The following is a 24,573-nucleotide window of genomic DNA, read 5'->3' as shown; positions in this document are numbered from 1 at the left end:
TCACTTGGCCTCTTACTGAACCTATACTTTAGTAGGGAACGAATCCAATCATTAATGTTTTCACTCGTTGACCTAGGTTTGGGCAACGACGGTGATCGTAACTGAGACGTTTGACGTCGATTATTACTTTTGCTTGACAGGTGAGTGTTCCACTACCTGCTACTTGTTATGTGAAATATTGGTGTACTTGAAAGTATTGAATTGTTATTGATTGAGCCAAACACTGTTTTAATTAAAATTGAGGCGAGTGTGTACTTTATAGCACTCGACCTTCCTGGTTATTTTTCTTTTCACTGAGGCTCTACTTACTGAATGAATTAACATGAAATGAGATATTGCTATACATGACTGTGCTTAAATTTCGTGGATGACATTCCACTAATTACTATTACTGTTTGGGTACCCAACCTCATAGGTGAGTCGATTGTATCGAGCCAGCAAGGGCTTGGTCGAGAAGGCCGATAAACCTTGAGGACTGCTTACTGTTCACTGGAAATCGAATCTTGCTTGGAGGTCCCTGGTGAAGCATAGCCGTTGTGCTTGCTTGTTGTGTTGTCCAGCACCACTAGTGATAAAATCCTCGGCTTGATACTGTTTCATTGGAATCCTTGAGCATTGGAAACTCGGATTCCTGGTATACTCGAGTATTACCAAACTACTGTTTATGGAGTGCGGGCCCGGTGGGGGGTTGTTTGGTGGACGGAGACTGGTGAAAGTGGTGTGCTACGGACCTATATACTGTTACAAGTGTTGACGGAGTGTCAATAGGAGGCAATTATGATCAAGCTCAAGTGGACCTTTGGCTTTTGAAAGCCACCCGTATCCTTGAATTGAACTGTGATTAAACTGTTATTTTACTGTACGGTGTTTAGTTGGCTATTTTGTGATTTTATGTGGCTATGTGTTTACTTGTTTACCTGGAACCTCACTGGGCTTTAGCTCACCCCATTCCCTTTATTTTCCTTAACAGATTGGGAAGGGATTTGATCGAGGGATTTCTTAGCTTTATTTTGCCGTTCTTGCGTAGTGAGGTTGTAACTTTCGTTTAAGCAAACTTGTAAGCTTAAATTCTTAAGGGTGATTTGTATTATGTAATTTTGAGTGAAGCGTGGTAAGTTGGCATGCGATGATATGTGTACTAAGCTGAATTATTGGATTAGTGATTATGTTTGAGTTAGTGTTTCAATCCCCTGCATTGTCAAATGTTACATTCATTTCATTGATGATATTAGTACTTTGAACGACTGAGTCTTGGCGAGAGCTGGGCAGGCAGTCCGCTGATATCCTAGGGTTTGCCCTAGGGAGAGGTGGGGCTGTCACAGAAGGTCCGCTACACAAGGAACACAAGATGAGCCAGCCGAGGAGGTGAAAAGGTTGAGAGCTGTTATCGAAGCAAAGGATAAAAAATTTCTGCAATTAAGTAAGTCTGTCGAGACATACAAAGGGATAGCGGAGCAAAACAAGCAATTATATGAAAATGAACGAGAAAAGCGTCAAGAGTTGAAAAGGAAGTGCGGATAATTGTATGACCAAGCTGAACATGTTAGAGTTCCATATGCTAGAGAAACTAGGGACTCTGTATTAGATAGGCTCGGAAATTTTGGCAATCTTGTACGGAATCGTCTTCGTGACATGATGTAAATATTGACGAGCCTTATCAATGAAACCGATTTCTCTTTCGTACTTATTTAGCATTGTTGTCAAAAACAGGTTTGTGTAACAGGTCCCATTTCGAATGTGTTGCATCATACTAGGCCTACCCTTGGCATAAAAGGGTTCCCCCATAGGACATGCATACCGATTTTGCAGTTTTGCCTACTAACTCGGGGTATTTTTCTTTGTTTTCTCCCCTCCCCTGCATTCATAAAAATGCTTTAATAAGGTGAAAATATTTTTCTATGTCTGATAAAATTTGAAAATTACAAGTATTACTTGATTCTTGGGCAGATCCTACAATGAAAACGTGAATGATCCATCTGAAAGCTCTGGGCTAAAGCCTCTGAGAGACTTTATAATTGTTTTCAAAGGGAAATTCTATTTATTTGATTTGTTAATACATTTTTGTTCTAAAAGAAAGGGAGACGAAAGTGTATATGTGGGGTTTTGTAGAAGTTTTCTCTTCTCATTTGTATTATAATTGAACGAGAAATTTTGTTCAAACCTTTTCAGCAATAAAGTTTTTTTTATACAATTGTTGTTTTGTATATAATCATGTATATTTCATTCTTTTTTGGCTATTTGAGGGATTTCATGATGAATTTTAAAAAATAAGATCAAATTGAGATTTGTTTCAACCTCTTGCTTGAAAATTCACAGGTATATGCTTTCTAAAATCCTTACTAGATTGGTGATCCGAGCTATACAATAAGAGTGTTCAGAAGGAAAAAGAGACAAAAAGGGTCACTCAAAAGGTCCAATGAGATACCTTTTCTCATTTCACTGTACAATTCATGTTTTGCCCACTTCTATTAACCTCAAAATAAAATCAGTTACATTGACTGATAAAGTGCAAATTGGGGCAATTTTGGCTTGAAAATGTCAATTGTGTCTAATTATATTCAATTCACATCTAAGTGAAAGCAAAATGGTGCATTATCCTTGTTTGTTTTGAAAATTTGGCATGATACTTCAAGCGTTCGTTTCTTTACCCATACAGATTTATCATTCGCTCTCCCATTTGAGCCTTTGAAAGAATAATTTCGTTTCAAATAAGAGTCTTAATGATCACTACCCTACATTGGAAAATTTTCAAATATCAAAAGGAATTGGATTTTCAATGAGCAATTCGTTACTTTGGTTGTCATGAAGCGTAAGAATGATGCTCTGGCCATCGTTTCTACAGCCTAAACACTGTTTTACCCCTTGCATCCTCATTTGAGCTGAAATCGGTGTTTTCTTTTCACAAGGCACTTACGATCGCACCCCACATTGGGGAAGGAGATTGGAGAATTTTTCCAAAAAGGAGAAAAGGCAAAATGATAAAATTAAAAGAGATAGAGAACCCCGAATGGGAAAATTTATTCAACCTGGGCTTCAATTTTGAAGAAAAGAGAGAAAGAGAAAAGAAAGAAAAGTTATCCGGCGGATCCTCTATGTTTCGCAGATATGGATGAACGGAGGTCATCCTCGGCTAATTGATTCAGATGCATGCAAAAATTTCGCATTAATGAAAATTTTTCTTTTAGAGTTAATGTAAGGAACGGATTAAAAGTCAGGCCCTCTTCTTTTCCAATCAAACATTCTATCCCTAGTTATCCCTTTTGAGCATTCAGAATAAAATACTTCGTTTGGCAACCTCTGAGCATCGCAAACCCCACACTGGGACAAGTTTGAATTGAAAAAAAAGAAAAGTCTCAAAAAGTGAAAAGTGATAATGCAACAAAATCAAAAGACAAAAGAAGAAAAGAGAACCTCAATTAAAAAATAAATTCGGGCAAATTTTGAAATTTCAAAGGAATGGCGGAAGGCCGAAAGTGAAAATCAATCAAAAAAAAGAAAATAAAAAAGAAAAAGCCTCAATTGAGCATAAATTGGGACAAATTCTGATTTAGCCCTAAAATAAGGTTGGCGCAATAGTACGATCTCAGGTCATTCAAACCGTTTTTGAAATCCGCTTTCAAGCCTTAACCTTTCTAAGCACCCCACCTGACCCCATTACAAAAGCCGGAAGCCCTGACTTCTGTTCTTTGCAATTTCTCTGTTACGAAATTTTCTAATTGGCAAGTGATGCTCATATACTGATGCCGAGAAATTTTTTAGATGTATTTCTGAATTGATTAGATGACGTTGACACTGCTCATCATGTGAAAATCCGTAAGGGCACATTTGAAAAGAAAAGAAAAGGCAAGCAAAATGAATGCAAAGAAAAATGCAAAAAGATTCGACGCTGAAGTCCCTGGTGAATGATGAGAAAATGCAAACAAAGTCTGAGATTTTTGAGTTCAAAATAGGGGCAATTTTGGAAAAAATACGATATTTGGTGCAATGTCCTTGAAAGTCTTATTCTTTAACTATCGTTTTCAAGCCACATTATAAGCTTATAAAGTCCATCGCTGACTTATCCTTCATGGCAACTCAAAGTGAGAATTATACTTCTGAGGAATCCATCAATCATCTGTGATCTTAAGGCTATAACCTGTTTTCACATGTTTTAGCTATCATTTCTACCCATATGTTGCAAGCTTACAGCTTATATGTTGACTAGATTTTCTTAAAAAATGAGGGTGATAAACTCTTTGCTTTCACTAAGATGTGGTATTGAATAGGTTACATACCATTGGGGCACAAGAATAAGACAAATCTTGACTTCCCTTTTCCTTTAGCCACTTCCAAATCAGAAATAACGCCCACTTGATTGGTCCTGATGAGCCAACCAGAAGTGGTGGCCCATTACCCTAAGCACCGATGCTAAAAGTGAGGAAGAAATCTTCTTGAATTTGGTGTTACTCTGCGGGATTCATCTTGAAATTTCTGCATGAGTTCAAACTCGACGTTTAAGTTTCTTCACATTTGTATATATATTTTTTCTAAATTTTAGAAAGTGCGGTTTCTCTTTGTTCAAATAAATGGGGAATCATCTGAACAAATTTTTACCATTAAGGGAGCCCACACTGGGGCAAATTTTTATTTGTGAGATTTCACGAAATAAGCCCATACTGGGGCAAATTTTTGTAACACATTTGAGAATTTTGCCCAAGAGTCAAGTAATACACTTTTAATTTTAATAACACTGCTTTTTCATGAGGAATAGTTGCATGTTGTACTTTTATAAGCCCCCTGCGCAGGCGTTTACAACTGAAAATTGATGAAGAAGCGCGAGAGTGCTTTATGAACTTCACCCCTGGCACAAAGAAGTGTCACAAGATTCCCAAGATCTTCAAAATATCAGTATGGAGGAGATTAGGTGGGCTAAAGCAGCAAATCGACTTGTTGACAAGGTCGAGGATGATGTGAGATTGATGATGGATCGCTGATGTTTAACACCAAAAGAAGGCTTGTCTTGACAACACAGCTTATGAAAAAATTGCGTCGCCTTCCACTAGCGGCAATATTGTCTGTGAATGCTAATTTAGAATATGGGAGTGTGGGTTGCTCAGATTAGCATTAGAGGATAACATCAGGAAGTATTAAGGATCAGCTTCTGTTGAAAGTCATGGATGATCTCACAGCAAGAGCAAGAAAGCTTGGAGATAAGTTTTGCGATTGGACAAGAGAGTATCAGTTTTGGACTTGGTAATGGAATGTCAAAATCTAGAAAAGTTTTCAGTGATCAATCGTTTTGCTAAATTTCATGATCAAAGGCAGGTTCAGGATTCATCCCACTGACCCAAATAAAGACAGGTTCGGGTATTCATCCAACTGATCAAATCAAGAGAGCATTTGGATCTGTTCATCCCTAGAAAAGTATGATGAAACAACGAACAGATAACCATCTTGATTCCAGACAGAGAGGTTTATCTCAATGGAATGTCAGAAGAAAGTCTCAAAGTGGTTTGATGTCAAAACAGCTTGCCGAACAAAAATGGACATCACAGATGATAAGATTTGGAAAGGTCACATGAAAACTCATGTTTACACGATTTTCGAAGGAAAGTTTGAAGTGAAAATGACAACACACCACACTGGGGCATTTAAGGATTTCGTCCAAGAGTCAAGCAAGACGTTTTTAAATCAATCATACTGCTCTTTTCATGAGTAGTAGATGCATCAAGAAATTTAAGTGCATGTTGTACTTGGATAAGCCCCTTGTGCAGGAATCCATGGCTTGAAATCGATGAAGAAGCATAAGTCAGAATCTTGAAGGAGGAGCAACCATGCCGTAACGCAAATCAAAGGATCAGCTGCACAATAATTGGTAGAAATTGGGGCAAATTATTTTTGAAAAGATTCTCAAAAAATAAAAAAAAATCAAAAAAAAGAAAAGAAAGAAAAAGAAAAAAATCAAAAAGATTCTCAAAAAAAATCAAAAAAATCAAAATCAAAAAAAAAGAAAAAAAAGAGAAAGAAAAAAAATCAAAAAGATTCTCAAAAAATCAAAAATAAAAAAAAATTCAAATAAAGTTTTATCACGGCAGGTTCGGGTTTAATCCCACTGACCGATGGTCAAGGCATTTCATTTGCACTGCCACTAGCAATGGGTCAGTCTCACTAGTGAGCATTTTCATTTGCATTGCGACTAACCGTGGGTCAGTCCCACTAGTGTGCGTCCTGATTTTAAATTGTGTTCGGGTCAGTCCCATGATTTTAAGTTTTATCCGGATCAGTTCCATGATTTTAAATTTTATTCGGATCAGTCCCATGATTTTAAATTTTATCCGGGTCAGTCCCATGATTTTAAGTTTTATTCGGGTCAGTCCCATGATTTTAAATTTTGTTCGGGTCAGTCCCCTGATTTTAAGTTTTATCCGGGTCAGTCCCATGATTTTAAATTGTGTTCGGGTCAATCCCATGATTTTAAGTTTTATTCGGGCCAGTCCCATGATTTTAAATTTTGTTCAAGCCAGTCCCACGATTTTAAATTTTGTTCGGTCCAGTCCCACGATTTTAAATTTTGTTTGGATCAGTGTCATGATTTTAAATTTTGTTCGGGTCAGTCCCATGATTTTAAGTTTTATTCGGGTCAGTCTCATGATTTAAATTTTGTTTGGGTCAGTCCCATTTTAAATTTCTGGTGCGGGCCAGTCCCACATTTTAAATTTCTTGTCTGGGTCAATCTCATTTTGAAATTTTGTCAAAAGGGGTCAGTCCCCATTTCTAATGCGTCCATCATTCGAGACGCTCGCAGTCGAATAACACAGATAAGTATTTGGTGTCTGATTTTTTGTCTCAAGTTTTTCCAAAACTCAGACAAAGAGGGGCAAACTGTAGACACCAAATTTTTAGTGTAGTTTTATTTATTTTTCATGTTAGTTTTTTATTTATTTCTTTTATTTTCTTTGGTCTTTTATTTTATTGTTTTGGTATTTTTATTTTTATTTTTGAGTCATTTTAAGCATGGGAATTTATTGAAAAGAAGAAATTCTTTCACAAAAAAAAAACGCAAAAAACTGTTTCATTGTAAGGGTGTCATCGGATGGGCAGGGGAGAGAGCTGGAGAGGAGGTTGGTTTGTAGCCATTGAAAGGAGGGTTTTAGGGTTTCTCACTTAATATAGAAGGGCTGGAAAAGAAACCGCAGCCAAGGAGGGGGAGGTTTTTTAACGGCAAAAGAAAGAAACAAAGAGAACGGATGACAGCTGAAAATCTAGAAAAGTTTTGAGGGTGGAGAGAAAAGAAAAACGCAAGAAGGGTTCCTGAGAGATAGAGGGAACCTACTAGCGAGGTACCGAGAACAAGGAACAAAACTGGGAAAGAAGAAAGGGGGGTGAACCGAAGGTTTTGGAAAGCAAGAATCTGTTGGCGATTGAGAGATCTAGGGAGTAGAAATCCAGACGACGGCTGAGACCTGAGAAAAACAGGGGGGACAACGGGCTGAAGGAGAAAGACAGCGAACGTTTCTGGAGGAACCCACGGCATCATCAGCACCGGAGTTGAGTTGTTTCCAGCACAAGACTTGCTCTTTTCGACCATTTCACGCCTTGCTTTGCCTTTAAAGGGTTAAAGGTGATGTTTTCTACCTTATTTGATAGCAGACTGTTGGATCTGCATTGAGAGTCATGCCTGTTTCTGTTATTTTTCCCTCTTCGTACATCCTACCGTGAATTTGGTTGGGTTTGGGGGGAAAAAGAAGGCCTTTGATCCATGATTGTGTGTTAAGGAGGGGTTTCTTTGCTTTTTTCCTGTTAAGTTTCTTTGGTTCTTGTTGAAGTTCCATCCATGTTTAGTTCTGGTTTTCCCGTTGTTTTCTGCTCTTTCGACTTATGGTGAAGAAATCCGTGGGTTTGGGCTGGTTTGAGGGGAATGAAAGTTTTGAGCTTTATGTGAGTTTTTTTGATGGGTTCCTTTGTTTCATGCCTTTCTTTGATTTACTTGTTGGATGCTGAGATTCTTTTGATGGATGTGAGTCATGCCCAGAATGCGTACAACAACAAAAACAAAAAAGTTTGCTGGTTGGCACTTTCATTCGTTGATGTATTTTTCCATTTCTTTGTTGGTTATTTATATGTCCACATTTCTGTCCATATTGTTTTTTTTTTGTTAGCATTCTACTTGTGATGTTATAAGTCTATCTCTCATGCCTCAAGGTATCTTCTTTTGTTGCATGAAACCGTGAGTTCCATGATTAGCCGGAACCATTTTTTTGTCAAGATGCTGCACCACGATTCGCAGCTCATGAAGTCCGCACTTCCCAAAGCTGTTATACAGCAATTCATAAGCCTCACACTCATTTGCATTTGTTAGCATTGGTTAAACATTCATTTGGGTTGTGATTGTGTCCTCATATTTAGTGTTCCGTTCCTCTGTTTCATCATGTTAGTGTCCAGTTCTCCAAATGTACGAGAAAAGCTGCATTTCGTTCTCATGTTTTTGCTGATTTTCTTTCTTCCCGTAACAGCTCACAAAGATGGGTTTCATCATTTTGTTTGCATGATCAATCTTGTGTCAATGGCTGGTGCATGAACTGGTTAAAACCCCAAAAACATCTGGGGAGTTGGCGGCAAAAGCTGCAACAGGAAAACGCAGGAATGGTTTCAATGTTTGCGACTGTTTTTTTTTATATTTGTTCCAGTAGCTGTCTTCCTTGCATTTCTGTGTAGTCCTGGGGGGTTGTTTAATAGCTTGTTTGAAAGATTCTGGGATGTGTTAACATTAAGTGAGATTTTGATTGCTGTTTTCCTTTTCACAAAGCATGCATATGTTTGAGAACTCAAGGATAGGGAGCCATCAGTTTTCTTTATCTTATTTTGGTTTGTCTCATTGGAAATCTGGTCGAAGCTTTAAGCAAATGATCATGGCACTCCATTGCGGTTTTTCATCTTCTTCCTCTCCTCCTTCTCCCAAGTTGTTGTGTTCAAGTTGAGTTGTCGAATCCATTGGGCTGCTTTGTCCGAGTGCATCTGGGCTAAATGAAAAAGGTTGCAGAAAGAATGGTGGCTGGAAAATTTGTAGAAGCATAAGCTTCATAACGTTGCATGAACTTGCATGAAAACTTTCTGAAAATTGTACTTCGGCCCCCAAGTCTCCCTTGTTTCACTATGACCCAACCAATTGAATAATTTCCTCAATTTGGTCCTTGGCAGCTTTAATTTTACAATTTTTCATTGCTTGTTTGCTTCAATTAATTACCATGCTTTGTTTAAATTGCACTTAATTCATGATTTTAAGGGCTTTATGATCAAGTGAGCTTGTGTTTGCATATTTTCTTTAATATTTGTTAATTAAAGTGATGCCTTGACCTTTTCTTTTATTTTGGAGGGTAAATAAGTAATTTCACTCCATTAGGGCTCCAACTCAAGGGAGGTACACCTGATCCCTTATTTCTCACTTTATTTGACCCTATATGTCTATGTGATTTATATGCTTAATTGCATGCCTTTTGAATTTTTTCACTTTATTTATGTATTTATTTATCCACTTTATTTGTTTTAGTTTTATATAATTATTTTCAATTTCGATCATTTGAAAGGCACTTGAATGCCAAAGTTGTAATAGCTAGGTTATTATTTCATTCCGTTTCCTCTCTTAGATTGTAGTAGGCTTCCTCCGAATGTAATAGTTAGGGCTTTATTTGCTTTGTTTGCCTTATGTGTGTTTTGCATGTCTATGTGCTATATGTTACTGCTTTCCTAGGGTCTTGCATCTAGATATCATGATTATGTGTTATGTGTTATATGTGATTTATGTGTTTAAATGCTTTTATTAAGTCTTACATGATTTATTTGATTGTAACCGATGTGTGACGACACCACACTAGTCCAATGCTAGTCGTGGTCAATTTCTCGAATCCACACTAATCCAACGCTAGTTGTGGCACTTTGTTCCGACTTTTCTCACTAGTCCAATGTTAGTGGGAAATTGTAGACATGGGCTAGTCCAACGCTAGACCTTTAGGAGCCCCTCGAGCGCTAGATCATATTTGTATGATTACATTACACTTCATGCATGTTTTTCCATTTTTTAGGATCTTTACCATTTTCACATAATATTTCCCCCTAATAAAATATCCCTTACCCCTATGTACATATAACATTTAGATTTGCATCTCATTTAGGAAATTAGGGATAGATTAGTGCATTTTTGCCTGATTAGACAAGAGATAACCCCTTGGATATGGGATATGGACGAGTTTGGCTTTTCTAACCTTAGCACGCTCGTATTCCCTCTATTAAAGGGAACATTGAAAGTCACGAGTGTAAGTCCCCCGCACCCATTATGATGCATTCCTCAAGGTCATACACATTTGTATATTATTATTTTCTTTTTCTTTCTTTTGAGTCTCATGACTTGCATTATTCGTGACTTCTTCGAAGAGTCTTTATTGGGCGTCACGATTAATGTGATTGGTTTGACGGCCCCACCACCCCCTAGGGCGTACCCCAGGGTTCGGCGGGTCGCCTGCCCAGCTCTCGCTGGGACTCACTCAAACACTACAGTTCTCAAATGAATTTCAAGATAAATCTCAGATATTACATCCAATTCACCAAGAATTACATATCATGAGTACCAGAAAGTAAAACCTAGAAAAGCTGAGAACTATAACCACCACAACAAATATATACATCTTACTAGTCAACCTAAAACAAGTACAAGTTCACTCGTCTATAATCGAAACCCTAAACACCTTCCCGAGCGATACCCGCGTCGGCCCCCTGCTAAGGAAAACAAAAGGAAAGTGGTAAACTATATGCTTAGTAAGTAAACAGGGGTAAAAGCATAAATTTCACATTTAGATAAGCAATTATTTCACAAAATGCCAAGTCAAGTGCAAAAGTAACAATACAAAGGAAGGATACAGGTTGGCTCCAAAGTCAAGTCGTTTGCCATGCGTGACCTCCTGCTGACACTCCGTCGACCACAAATAAGGTCCGTAGAACTCCACTTGTACACCCACCGAACACCTTATCACCCTCACTGGCCAGTCACCTCACAAACTTGCCCGGGCGAACGAAATCACAAACTTGAGCTTGAGTCACAAGCTCGGGTCACAAACTTGGTCCACATGCTCGGTGAACCGGATTCACAAACTTGGTGACCTCAAACCAAGTTGGACTGACTTCGACCAAGCCCTAACCGGCTCGAATAGTCCATATAGGTATTGAGATCGGGCCCCAAACTCACAAACTTCACAAAATTATTCAAAAATCATCCCGAGCCACAAGCTCAAGGGTTTTAGTTCCAAAATTGCTCATATACACAAGTCATGTACAAATATGTGCGCAAATTTAGGGTTTAGGTCGAGTGCGATAAAGTACACTCTCGCCTAAGTACCCTCTTCATACATATCGAAACACATAAGCAACTAACACACAAGAGCGGCCTAAATACTTATCCAAAATACAAAAGTAGTACAAAAGCGGAAATCACTTCGTGTGTTGGCTAGTAGTGGGCCCCACCGGCTCCGCCTAACTCACCACGGTCTGAAATAAAGATTTTATCACATTATATCACAAACGGCTACTAACAGACCCAAAACAAGCAAAACAGCAAAAGCTGACACACGCAAGTACGGAAACGGCAAAATTGGCACATGCAAGTGCGCGGAACGGCAAAAGGAAACGGCCAAATCTGCCATCTTAAACCGTTTTGATCAAAGATTAGGCTAGGAATGTTGGATCAAAGTGAACGAGATACCGTTTCGAAGCTATGAGAAAGGGCTACAAATTCCCTGAAGAAACTTTAATCTAGATCTGAATGGAAGTAGGTCGAAATTGTAGAAAACAATACCAGAAATTTAGGTCTTAGGGTGACGAACAGGGTTGTTTGCTGGACCATAACTCCCAGCTCACAAATCCAAATCAGGAAATTCCAAAGGAATTAGAAAGCTGAGACATAAGTCTAAAACTTTGATGTTTGGCCTAAGACCTGAATCTTTTCAGAACAGAATGAAAATGGAGTACCAAAGTACCCGTCAGAACTGTCCAGATTCAAAGGCAGTTCTGACGATAAATCTTGTTTCGGTCATAACGGGAGCTACGAAACTCGGATTTTGACGCACTTTATACCAATTTGAAGCTAAAACCAAGATCTAAATTTCTTATGAAGGAGTCAACACCCAGATTGTGAGGACTCGCAAAAACTATTATTTTATGCCTAATTTATGGCTTAATAAATTATTTAATTGGATTTCATTTCCAAGGAATATTTTCTAGTCCTGTTAGACCTATATAAGTGGTAGTATATCTTCGTTATATTTTTTAAAATGATTCGTTTCAAAAATTAATTTCCTAGAGCGCGTTTAGTAAAAATAGCGAATAGCGCTTGGAGATTTTATCCGCGTAGTAGCACAATAAGCTTGGAATATTGGAGACTTGTACTATGGTCCTAAAATAGGTAATTTTATGAATAAATATTCAAGTGATAGTTAGTAGTGCAATCGTTATAAGAATTTTTCGAAAGTTTCGCGTTATAGCGGTAAAACTGACGGTACGCGTTTTCACACGCGCGAATTTATTTGGGAGACTTTAGACCCTTATTTCGGGACAATTAAGAGTGAATAATATTTACATGAATATATATGCATTGGAGGTTTAGTGCACTAGTGAACCAAACGCGCGAAAAATCGAGCCGTAATCGCACCAAACGGCCCCTAATGAGAGTTGACTTTTGGGTGATTTTGCACCACACATTGCACCTTCTCTTGGAAGCTAACTTAGATCAAACACACTCTCTCTTCTCTCTCCTCATGGCCGGCCAAAACACTCCCTCTCTCTAACTCCTTGTTCTAAAATTTCTGCACACTAATCTCACCCAAAACCACCCCAAATCACCTCCAAATCACACCAAACTTGGAGACCACTTAGCAAACCTCTTGGAGTTTATATCTAGCTAAGGAGGAGGGGAGCTTTCACGGTTTCTTGGAGCTTCAAGAGGGCCGAAAATTCTGACCTTGCAAACCAAAGGAGTAGGTAATGATCAACCCTTGGATTCTTATCTTTTGGAGATTATATGACAAGATTAAGCTCATGCATGCACTTGTTACTTGATTATGGTGTAAAAAAATGTGATTGTGGGCTCTTGGAATTCCCACACTTGGGTTGTTGTTGCTGATTTGATGATTGATGGTGATTATATTGTTGGTTTAGTGGTTATAATGATGCATTAGTGGTGGGTAATTAGTAGGAACTTCTTTGGGTGTAAGAAGCTAAACTTTCCGATTTTGCCCCTGCCATGTTCGGCCATTTCCAGGCCAATTTTTAATGGTTTAATGGCTTGAATTGGATGTTTGTAGGATGTATTAGATGTGTGAAAAATTTCATTGAAAAATAATGAGGTTTGAATGGGCAAATGAATTTTTTTTAGAAACCAGCAAATCTGGAAAACTGATTCGCGTATGCTCTGACCAGCAGTAGTATTTTGGCTATAACTCTGTCCTCGGATGTCGAAATCATGTGCCGTCAGTGGCGTTTGAAACTAGACATTCCTAGCTTTAATTTGGTATATAATGTACGTTCTGATTCTTTGTGAGCAAGCCGAACCAAATGTTTTAAGTTCGCTGTCCTGTTACTCTGTTCTTCTGGAATGAAGTGTTCAGGCAGCAACTTGATGCCCGAATTTGAACCAGATGGGAGCCAAATTTGGAAACGATTTCTTCTGTGATATTTTAACCATATGAATGTATTTTCCAACGGCGTAAGCCATGCTCGATTTCGAGCTATAATGACTGAGTTGTGACTGAAACAAGGGGACTGCTCTGTTTTGGAAAACCCTAATGTTTGGACTGGTTTGGAACAAAATCTTGGAGTGAACTTGTTAGTTGATGTTTTTGATATTAAACACTTACCAAAGGTATCATGGGTATATCTTAGACCCTTATTTCACAAACGAACCATGGTTGGATAACTTTCTTGGTTAAACGGTTGGAAATTTGGAAAATGAAAGTCCAAGGCAGATTGCCTTAGGATTTTTCTTGAACTTTGGTTGGCTAATTAACGACCTTGCCGAAGGTATTTTTCCCCGAAGTTCGATAGAGAGATACCTTCCATATAGTATTGAAACACTGCCAATTTTGGTGCCGATTCAAGTTCGTTTCGATACCCAATTGAATTACTAAAGTTAGAGGTTCAAATCTGGAAAATTCTCATCCAGTCTTGAATTGCTCAACTTCGGGCTACCGTATCTCGGTGCTCGAAACTCTAATTTTTGATCTGCTTGTTTTGTCCTACACTTCACTTGCAACACTAATTGAGCTGAAAATTTCAGAGGCCGGTTTGCAACGTGCGAATCGTGCCGAATTTTCAAAGTTGGCCAAAATCCAACTTCATTCTGCCTTGTGAACCAACCCAGCATCTTCAAGCTCAATTTTGACCACTTTTCACTTTGATTCATGGAAAAGTGTCTTCTAGGAACTTATAGTACTCTCTAAGAGGTTTCCAACGGTATAAAGTTTTCCAATTCTCGACTTATGCCGAGCGAGTTATGATTTTTCAAAGATTTATCGTAAAACTGAAAAATTTTCCAACTTCAAAGAAATAGAGTTTTTCAAGAACTCTTTATTCTTTTGATATTCTTAAACGTTTTGCTTACGATTTTCAAGATAAAAACTCAAATAATATTGTACCTAATAAAAGGCAAGTTGAACCTCGATTTACGTGTAATTGAGGTTTCTTTTTGCAAAATAATTCTTAGATTGTACTAGTGTACAATCTTTCTTGATAAGTGGGTTAATTGTGTGATTATCCACTATTAAATTGCCAGGCGCGCAAGGAGACCTTCAAGAGGATCTCACCGTGGACACTTGAACTTCCGGAAAATAATTCTTATTGAATTGCTCGGTGACTGTCAAGTGTGTGAATTTTGATACTTGCTTATTTGTGGGATTTGTTGAAAGTTTTAAAAATAAGGGCGGGTGCTTACTTTATCGCACTCGTTCTAATTTCAAATGAATGAATGAAATGTATTGAATGAATGAATGAAATGCAATGTTATGTCATGAATGCTTATGTCGTTGGAGTGAACCTCCTCGACTTTCAAATGAATGGGGGACGCCCAAACTCATAGGCCGTCCTTAGACTCGAGCCAGCAATGGGCTTGGTCGGGGATTTGGACGAGCCATGAGATACAAATAAGCTCGACCTAATAAGAGGTCTTGCTTGGCATACTCGTTGAGTATCGCCCAATATTGGCCATTGTGGGCCCTTGGGTGTACGGTGGACGGAGGGAAGTAAGTGGTGATCTACGGAAATGGAAATACCGACCCGGTTGACAGGAGGGTCAATGCAGGAAGGTATACGAATGACAACGGCAGATCAAGTGGAACTTAGCTCCTGAGAGCTACTATATCCTTGAATTGTTTCTGATTACTTTCCTGTTTGATTGATTGATTATTGAAAGGACATGGCTTTGTTTATTAAATTTGGGATTGTTATTTGACTAAGTGCTTGCATGTGTGTTCGTGGCCTCACGAGCGTTAGCTCACCCTATAGTTTTGTTTTCCTTAACAGGACCGACTCTTGGAGAAATATGGAGAAACTATCCGTTGAAATTTTGCTAAGACTCCTGTTATACATTTTGACTAGGCCCTGGTTTGGGTTGTACTTTTGGAAATTGTAAACTTGAAAAGTTTGGGGCCTGATGTGTACTTTGAATTTAAGTCGTTTCATGACTACCGATGTACTGGTGATACATTAAATGACTTGTTAAGTTTGAACGCTTCCGCATTATTGTATTCATGTTGCTCTCATCGAAGTGTTTAGTTCGGTTTGAAATTGAATGGAATTGCTTGAGTCCTGGCGTGAGCTGGGCAGGCGTCCGCGGATACCCTTTGGTCCGCCTTAGGGAGATGTGGGGCGTCGCAGTTGGTATCAGAGCTTAAGCTTCAGATCTCTGTAGCGTATCCTAGGCTTAAAGTTTAGGATGCTTGACTGTGGGATTAATTTGGATATTATGTGAACAAGGATCTATTGTATCTTAGGGGTTAAAGAAATTGATTATTCGGGAGTTCTTATTTGGGACTTGCAGAAGAAACTGAGGAATTAGGTGATGTCATATTGAAGGAAGATATGGGAAGAGAGATTTGAAGTGAACGATTGGATGAATTTGAATTATCATTATATTTGTAAGTGTGGAAAGAATTGAGATAATTATTAGTACTGGCTATGGAGGATAAGAGACCGAGATTTGATAGTCAAACTCCATGTGTGATGATTTTGAACCAAGATAAAAGTACAAAGGAATAAAATGCATTTTCCGCCCACATATCTTCTAAAGAAATTCTGCTTTGAAAATTTAAAGAAAAACTAGGATGTACTAGTTTTATTTGTAAGCGATGAGTGGAAATAAGATATATATGCTTTAAATATGTGTAATTTTCCGATTTTGGTAAAAAGGTGAGTTTTACTTGAATTTCAAATTTGAAAATTTGTGAATAACTAATGAGTTGTTGAACTTTGTATATGATGGGTTAATACAAGATTTACATTTTCTAAACTAAGTTTTTCCCTTGATTGTATATTGGTGTAATCTCACACTTGAATTTGTCCATGCTTTACACGAAGAAAAAAATATATATATATATATATATATATCCTGAGTTTTCGAAAGAATGGCAAGCTTATGTTTAATAATGTGAATCCTGAACTTGATAAGATTTCTGATTACTTGAAATACTCTTCTTATGTTTTAAAATTCTTGACTTTCAAGAAGAGTGAGCCAATTTTAAATGTACGGACTGAGGCAACTTTGAGATATAGAGCAACTGCATTCAAGAGTACAAGTTAGTGTGAATTGATTTGGTTTCCATTTGACACGTAAGGTAGCAAGTTGTACTTATTCTTGGGTTTGAACTTGGAGCTTGAAACTTTAATTACAAAACCCTAAGACTGGTTATTTTTGGAGATAATGGTGTTCCGACTGGTGGCTGGTTATTAAAGATTTTGAACTCCGAATGGATAATCTTGGTTTTAGCTTGCGTTATGGCTTTATTGGATCTAATTTCGTAAAGGCGTGTGATCTGATTGAAATTAGTGATGTCTGGACCCCTTTGGTTTAACTATGGACCTAGAAAGGGGTAGTGCACGCTGTGAGGCCTTTTGTATCCTGCTTGTGTGACGACCCCACCTCCCCCTAAGGCGTACCAAAGGGTTCGGCGGATCGCCTGCCCAGCTCTCGCCAGGACTCACTCACTATGGAACTCGAATCATGTATATACATCCATAGACAATAGATGTTCAAGTAAAAGATAAGAAACTTCTACACACCAGAAGTCTTCAAAGTTTTTACCATTCAAGTACAACCAGCCCGTGCCAAGCACTAGGGCGAGAACCATTACAAGGCCAAAGAACTAGATCAACTAGACTATACAGAACGCTCGTCCTTGCTCGCCTTCCCCTGCTAAGGAAAACAATTGACGTGGTATGAGCTAAAAAGCCCAGTGAGGTTCTATATATATAAACAAGTAATTAAACAAGGAACAGTAGTCATGTAATAACAATTAATCCAGAAAACATGTCCAATATAAAGCAATGATAATGCATTCATTAAAAGGATACGGGCTCACAAGGAGCTATTTGTTCGTTCGTTCGTTCCCTTGACATTTCCCCTTATTCCTCCAATTATTTGAAAATTTCCTTTTTGAGAAGTAAAACCCTCGTGCCTACGTTCGTTCATTCATCCCTTTCCGGACGTTGGCCGGACTCCACCCATCCGGACGTTGGCCGGACTCCACCCATCCGGACGTAACCGGACTACAAGGTAATACTCGAGTATACCAAATTCACCCAGGTCACCATATCGCCCGACCGAGTCCGCTTCTGGCTCGAGTCGATCGGTAACAAGAGCAAGGGCCCAGTTCAGCCAAAAGGCTTACATTCATGCGCAACTAGTATTTCAACATTTAATCATCGAAAATTTCATATTTATTTAGGTCGAGTGCGATAAAGTACACACTCACCTAGCAAAAGTTCATTTTAAAAATCATAGAAAACAAGTAACATTTAATCAAATAGTCACAAATAATCACATAGATCCAACAATCCACATAGTCATAGAAACAAAACGTATATAGAACACTCACCTATTTACGCACAATAACGTGCAAAATATCCTTCCGGATATTATCTTTAGTCACCGAGAAAACCTAAGATTAAATGAAAAGAATATTACCACTCATTTATCACAAACAATTAGGTGCAATCAAAGAAGCTCGACAAATGATGAGTAGAACGTATAAAAAGACTTTAAAGTGGAATGAGGACATTTGGACCCGTGGACAAAAATAACTAGGATTTCATAGACCACACCTAAAACCAAACTCAAAAGGGTTATAAAATTTTCTAATGGAAACACTTGAACTAAAGACAAGTCAAAATCCAACTAGATAGACTAAGAAATACCGTTTTCAAAATCATTTATATGGTTGAAACTTATCTCATATTCAAGTAGATATTATAGACTAATTGTCTTAATGAAATTCATGAAAAGAGAGGGCAAAATACTCAAGAAAATCCGAAACTACTCCTCTTTATTTGGTAAGAGTCAGTAAACATTTGGAGTTTTCAATTGAAGAGGGATCATGTTTTTAAGATGGAAAAACGGTCATAGTATTATTACAAGTTCAAATAGAACTTAGCTTTCGGGCGAAAATTTGGGCAGCATGCCCTTTGTGTTTACCTAATTTTCCAGCCATTTAGGCTTCATTATTTTCCTCAGCCACAACCCAAAGTCACACATATCATAATTCAAGTCAAAAGCCGTTCCATAGGCTCATCGTATCATAAGGATAAGAATCACAATAATAACAAGTGCAGAAATACAATCTAGCACAAGACAGATTTGACGTGTGGATACGGAAATAACATATCCGAGGCTACGCTTATCGGATTGAGGCGTAACTTATGCCGTTTCGAAGCTAAGACACAGGGCTACAATGTTCATGAAGGTCACTTAGTCCGGTTTCCAATGCAACTTAGTCAAATCCTCAATTTACAGAACTAAAATCTAACTCGTCGGCTGTCCAACCGCATTGTACTTTAATGGTCATATCTCAGGTTACAAAAGTCCGATTCAGGTGTTCTTAGATGCGTTTGAAATCTAAGTCATAATACTACAACTTTCATGTTTTGGTAAAAAGCTAAGTCAGTACGGATCCTGGTGGAAAAACGTGATAAACTGGATAAACGGACCAAACGGACTGCTGGGGAACAACTTAAAACAGTAAGGGTATTCTGGACTTTTCATGACCTACGTTGCTCCGATTGAGCTGAAATTTTGTAGGCACCTATAAAATACAATTCTCTACAACTTTCATGTTTTATGCCAAGCCCAATTCGGCCTCTAACAGGGTGCAACAAAAACGGGCAGAATAGGATGAAAATTTCCAGAAATCTGAAATCTTTTGGTTTCAATGATAGTTTTCAAAATTTCTTGCTACACTTGCTACCAAAACCCCCTATATAACCTTATATACAACATATACTAACTATACAACAAGTTTAGGCAGAAATTAATCAAACTCTAACTTACATATTTCATCCAAAAATCACCACAACAACTTGCATCACTTGTAATCAAACCCAAAACATGGACTATTTAACATCTTAAACAAGAATAAAAGGATCAAAGCCATAGATCAGATTTTATACCTCAAAAAGAAGGCTTGCAAGAGTGATCCTTCACCACCTTTGAAATTTCTTAGTTCCTCAAGCTTCCCCACTCACACTTAGCACTTTAATCGGTTTAGAATTGGATTTGTTACTTGGGTTGTAGCAAATCAAGAAGGAAATTTGTTGCTCTTGCTCTCCCTTTCTCTCTCTCTTTGATCAGCTATGAAGAAGAAGAAATGAGAAAGATTAAGCTTAGTTTGTCTTATAAGAAGGTTGGAAAGATAAGAATTAATTCTAGCCACAAGTTTGGCCAACACTTGGCTTAACTTCAACCACAAAAATTTTCTCTTTCTTTCCTTGCATTTGAGCCACAAATTTCGGTCAAGCTGTCATCATGAGAGAGGAGATATTTTGCTCCATTAGTAATAAGCTTGTATGGCAAGAAAGTGGTGGTCAAGTGGTGCGTTCAACCGGTAGTGCGCGGGACCCGCCGGTTCGCGCCGTTTTTCTTAAAAACACACGTACTAGGGTTTTTACTTCCTATTCACTAACCTTATCTCATTGCTCCTAATCACATATTATTTCTCACTTAAAAGTCACTTTTAATCATCAAATTTGATCCTTACTCGGTACCGGATAATTATACTGCTGTTACACGAAAAATCCGATTGCACCTTGAATTGAAAACGAATAGGGAAACCCTAATTTCCTATGGTCATTGGCACTTTTCTAGGGTGATTGAACCATGGATAACATGAAATAATAATTACCAAATAATTTTCAAATAAAAGGGAATTTTTTTTGAGAAATATGTAAGGAATTTGCGAGTCCTCACACTCTCTCCCCCTTAAAAGAATTTCGACCTCGAAATTCCAACTTGCACTAATCAGATCAAAAATAGTTCTCAAAAGTTGATCACGTACTAAGAATCATTTCAATCTCACCACAAGGATCTTTTGGGTTACAATATTTTCCAGACTCAGCTAAGATGACCCTGTCCGATCTCTCACGTCACTTCCTAGTCACTAGATGTCCGTAGATTTCTTATATTCATTTTACTCGGACAAAGCCTGTTCATGTTCCAAAATACAAGTTTCAAGTACCTAGTAGCTAGCATCGCCTCAACTCTTGAGTACTCGGGCACGAGAATCCAAAGTAGGATAATTCACAACTCGAGCCGGCCGGTCCCAAGAGTAAATCACCACATTCGAGATTCCTACCCAACATACATATCAAATTTCCTCCAATTATCAAGATAAAGGTTTTACAACCTATAACATTCATGATTCACAACTTACATTTCTAGAAGGGCACTTAAGTCTTTACTCAATCACATAGTAAGGACCATAACACCACTTGGCCCTATCTTGCTCCTTTGTAGAGACCACGTGAAGTGACTCTAAATTACATCGCTACAAGCAATCATTTAACTTTCAAGCCAGTCCCACAGTTTGGCATCCTAAACTTCAAGCCTAGGATACACTACAGGAATCTGAAGCCTAAGCTCTGATACCACCTGTGACGACCCCACCTCCCCCTAAGGCGTACCAAAGGGTTCGGCGGATCGCCTGCCCAGCTCTCGCCAGGACTCACTCACTATGGAACTCGAATCATGTATATACATCCATAGACAATAGATGTTCAAGTAAAAGATAAGAAACTTCTACACACCAGAAGTCTTCAAAGTTTTTACCATTCAAGTACAACCAGCCCGTGCCAAGCACTAGGGCGAGAACCATTACAAGGCCAAAGAACTAGATCAACTAGACTATACAGAACGCTCGTCCTTGCTCGCCTTCCCCTGCTAAGGAAAACAATTGACGTGGTATGAGCTAAAAAGCCCAGTGAGGTTCTATATATATAAACAAGTAATTAAACAAGGAACAGTAGTCATGTAATAACAATTAATCCAGAAAACATGTCCAATATAAAGCAATGATAATGCATTCATTAAAAGGATACGGGCTCACAAGGAGCTATTTGTTCGTTCGTTCGTTCCCTTGACATTTCCCCTTATTCCTCCAATTATTTGAAAATTTCCTTTTTGAGAAGTAAAACCCTCGTGCCTACGTTCGTTCATTCATCCCTTTCCGGACGTTGGCCGGACTCCACCCATCCGGACGTAACCGGACTCCAAGGTAATACTCGAGTATACCAAATTCACCCAGGTCACCATATCGCCCGACCGAGTCCGCTTCTGGCTCGAGTCGATCGGTAACAAGAGCAAGGGCCCAGTTCAGCCAAAAGGCTTACATTCATGCGCAACTAGTATTTCAACATTTAATCATCGAAAATTTCATATTTATTTAGGTCGAGTGCGATAAAGTACACACTCACCTAGCAAAAGTTCATTTTAAAAATCATAGAAAACAAGTAACATTTAATCAAATAGTCACAAATAATCACATAGATCCAACAATCCACATAGTCATAGAAACAAAACGTATATAGAACACTCACCTATTTACGCACAATAACGTGCAAAATATCCTTCCGGATATTATCTTTAGTCACCGAGAAAACCTAAGATTAAATGAAAAGAATATTACCACTCATTTATCACAAACAATTAGGTGCAATCAAAGAAGCTCGACAAATGATGAGTAGAACGTATAAAAAGACTTTAAAGTGGAATGAGGACATTTGGACCCGTGGACAAAAATAACTAGGATTTCATAGACCACACCTAAAACCAAACTCAAAAGGGTTATAAAATTTTCTAATGGAAACACTTGAACTAAAGACAAGTCAAAATCCAACTAGATAGACTAAGAAATACCGTTTTCAAAATCATTTATATGGTTGAAACTTATCTCATATTCAAGTAGATATTATAGACTAATTGTCTTAATGAAATTCATGAAAAGAGAGGGCAAAATACTCAAGAAAATCCGAAACTACTCCTCTTTATTTGGTAAGAGTCAGTAAACATTTGGAGTTTTCAATTGAAGAGGGATCATGTTTTTAAGATGGAAAAACGGTCATAGTATTATTACAAGTTCAAATAGAACTTAGCTTTCGGGCGAAAATTTGGGCAGCATGCCCTTTGTGTTTACCTAATTTTCCAGCCATTTAGGCTTCATTATTTTCCTCAGCCACAACCCAAAGTCACACATATCATAATTCAAGTCAAAAGCCGTTCCATAGGCTCATCGTATCATAAGGATAAGAATCACAATAATAACAAGTGCAGAAATACAATCTAGCACAAGACAGATTTGACGTGTGGATACGGAAATAACATATCCGAGGCTACGCTTATCGGATTGAGGCGTAACTTATGCCGTTTCGAAGCTAAGACACAGGGCTACAATGTTCATGAAGGTCACTTAGTCCGGTTTCCAATGCAACTTAGTCAAATCCTCAATTTACAGAACTAAAATCTAACTCGTCGGCTGTCCAACCGCATTGTACTTTAATGGTCATATCTCAGGTTACAAAAGTCCGATTCAGGTGTTCTTAGATGCGTTTGAAATCTAAGTCATAATACTACAACTTTCATGTTTTGGTAAAAAGCTAAGTCAGTACGGATCCTGGTGGAAAAACGTGATAAACTGGATAAACGGACCAAACGGACTGCTGGGGAACAACTTAAAACAGTAAGGGTATTCTGGACTTTTCATGACCTACGTTGCTCCGATTGAGCTGAAATTTTGTAGGCACCTATAAAATACAATTATCTACAACTTTCATGTTTTATGCCAAGCCCAATTCGGCCTCTAACAGGGTGCAACAAAAACGGGCAGAATAGGATGAAAATTTCCAGAAATCTGAAATCTTTTGGTTTCAATGATAGTTTTCAAAATTTCTTGCTACACTTGCTACCAAAACCCCCTATATAACCTTATATACAACATATACTAACTATACAACAAGTTTAGGCAGAAATTAATCAAACTCTAACTTACATATTTCATCCAAAAATCACCACAACAACTTGCATCACTTGTAATCAAACCCAAAACATGGACTATTTAACATCTTAAACAAGAATAAAAGGATCAAAGCCATAGATCAGATTTTATACCTCAAAAAGAAGGCTTGCAAGAGTGATCCTTCACCACCTTTGAAATTTCTTAGTTCCTCAAGCTTCCCCACTCACACTTAGCACTTTAATCGGTTTAGAATTGGATTTGTTACTTGGGTTGTAGCAAATCAAGAAGGAAATTTGTTGCTCTTGCTCTCCCTTTCTCTCTCTCTTTGATCAGCTATGAAGAAGAAGAAATGAGAAAGATTAAGCTTAGTTTGTCTTATAAGAAGGTTGGAAAGATAAGAATTAATTCTAGCCACAAGTTTGGCCAACACTTGGCTTAACTTCAACCACAAAAATTTTCTCTTTCTTTCCTTGCATTTGAGCCACAAATTTCGGTCAAGCTGTCATCATGAGAGAGGAGATATTTTGCTCCATTAGTAATAAGCTTGTATGGCAAGAAAGTGGTGGTCAAGTGGTGCGTTCAACCGGTAGTGCGCGGGACCCGCCGGTTCGCGCCGTTTTTCTTAAAAACACACGTACTAGGGTTTTTACTTCCTATTCACTAACCTTATCTCATTGCTCCTAATCACATATTATTTCTCACTTAAAAGTCACTTTTAATCATCAAATTTGATCCTTACTCGGTACCGGATAATTATACTGCTGTTACACGAAAAATCCGATTGCACCTTGAATTGAAAACGAATAGGGAAACCCTAATTTCCTATGGTCATTGGCACTTTTCTAGGGTGATTGAACCATGGATAACATGAAATAATAATTACCAAATAATTTTCAAATAAAAGGGAATTTTTTTTGAGAAATATGTAAGGAATTTGCGAGTCCTCACACTCTCTCCCCCTTAAAAGAATTTCGACCTCGAAATTCCAACTTGCACTAATCAGATCAAAAATAGTTCTCAAAAGTTGATCACGTACTAAGAATCATTTCAATCTCACCACAAG

Source organism: Coffea arabica, chromosome 6c (genome assembly GCF_036785885.1).
Source record: "Coffea arabica cultivar ET-39 chromosome 6c, Coffea Arabica ET-39 HiFi, whole genome shotgun sequence".
Lineage (NCBI taxonomy): Eukaryota > Viridiplantae > Streptophyta > Magnoliopsida > Gentianales > Rubiaceae > Coffea > Coffea arabica.
This window is presented reverse-complemented; position numbering follows the sequence as displayed.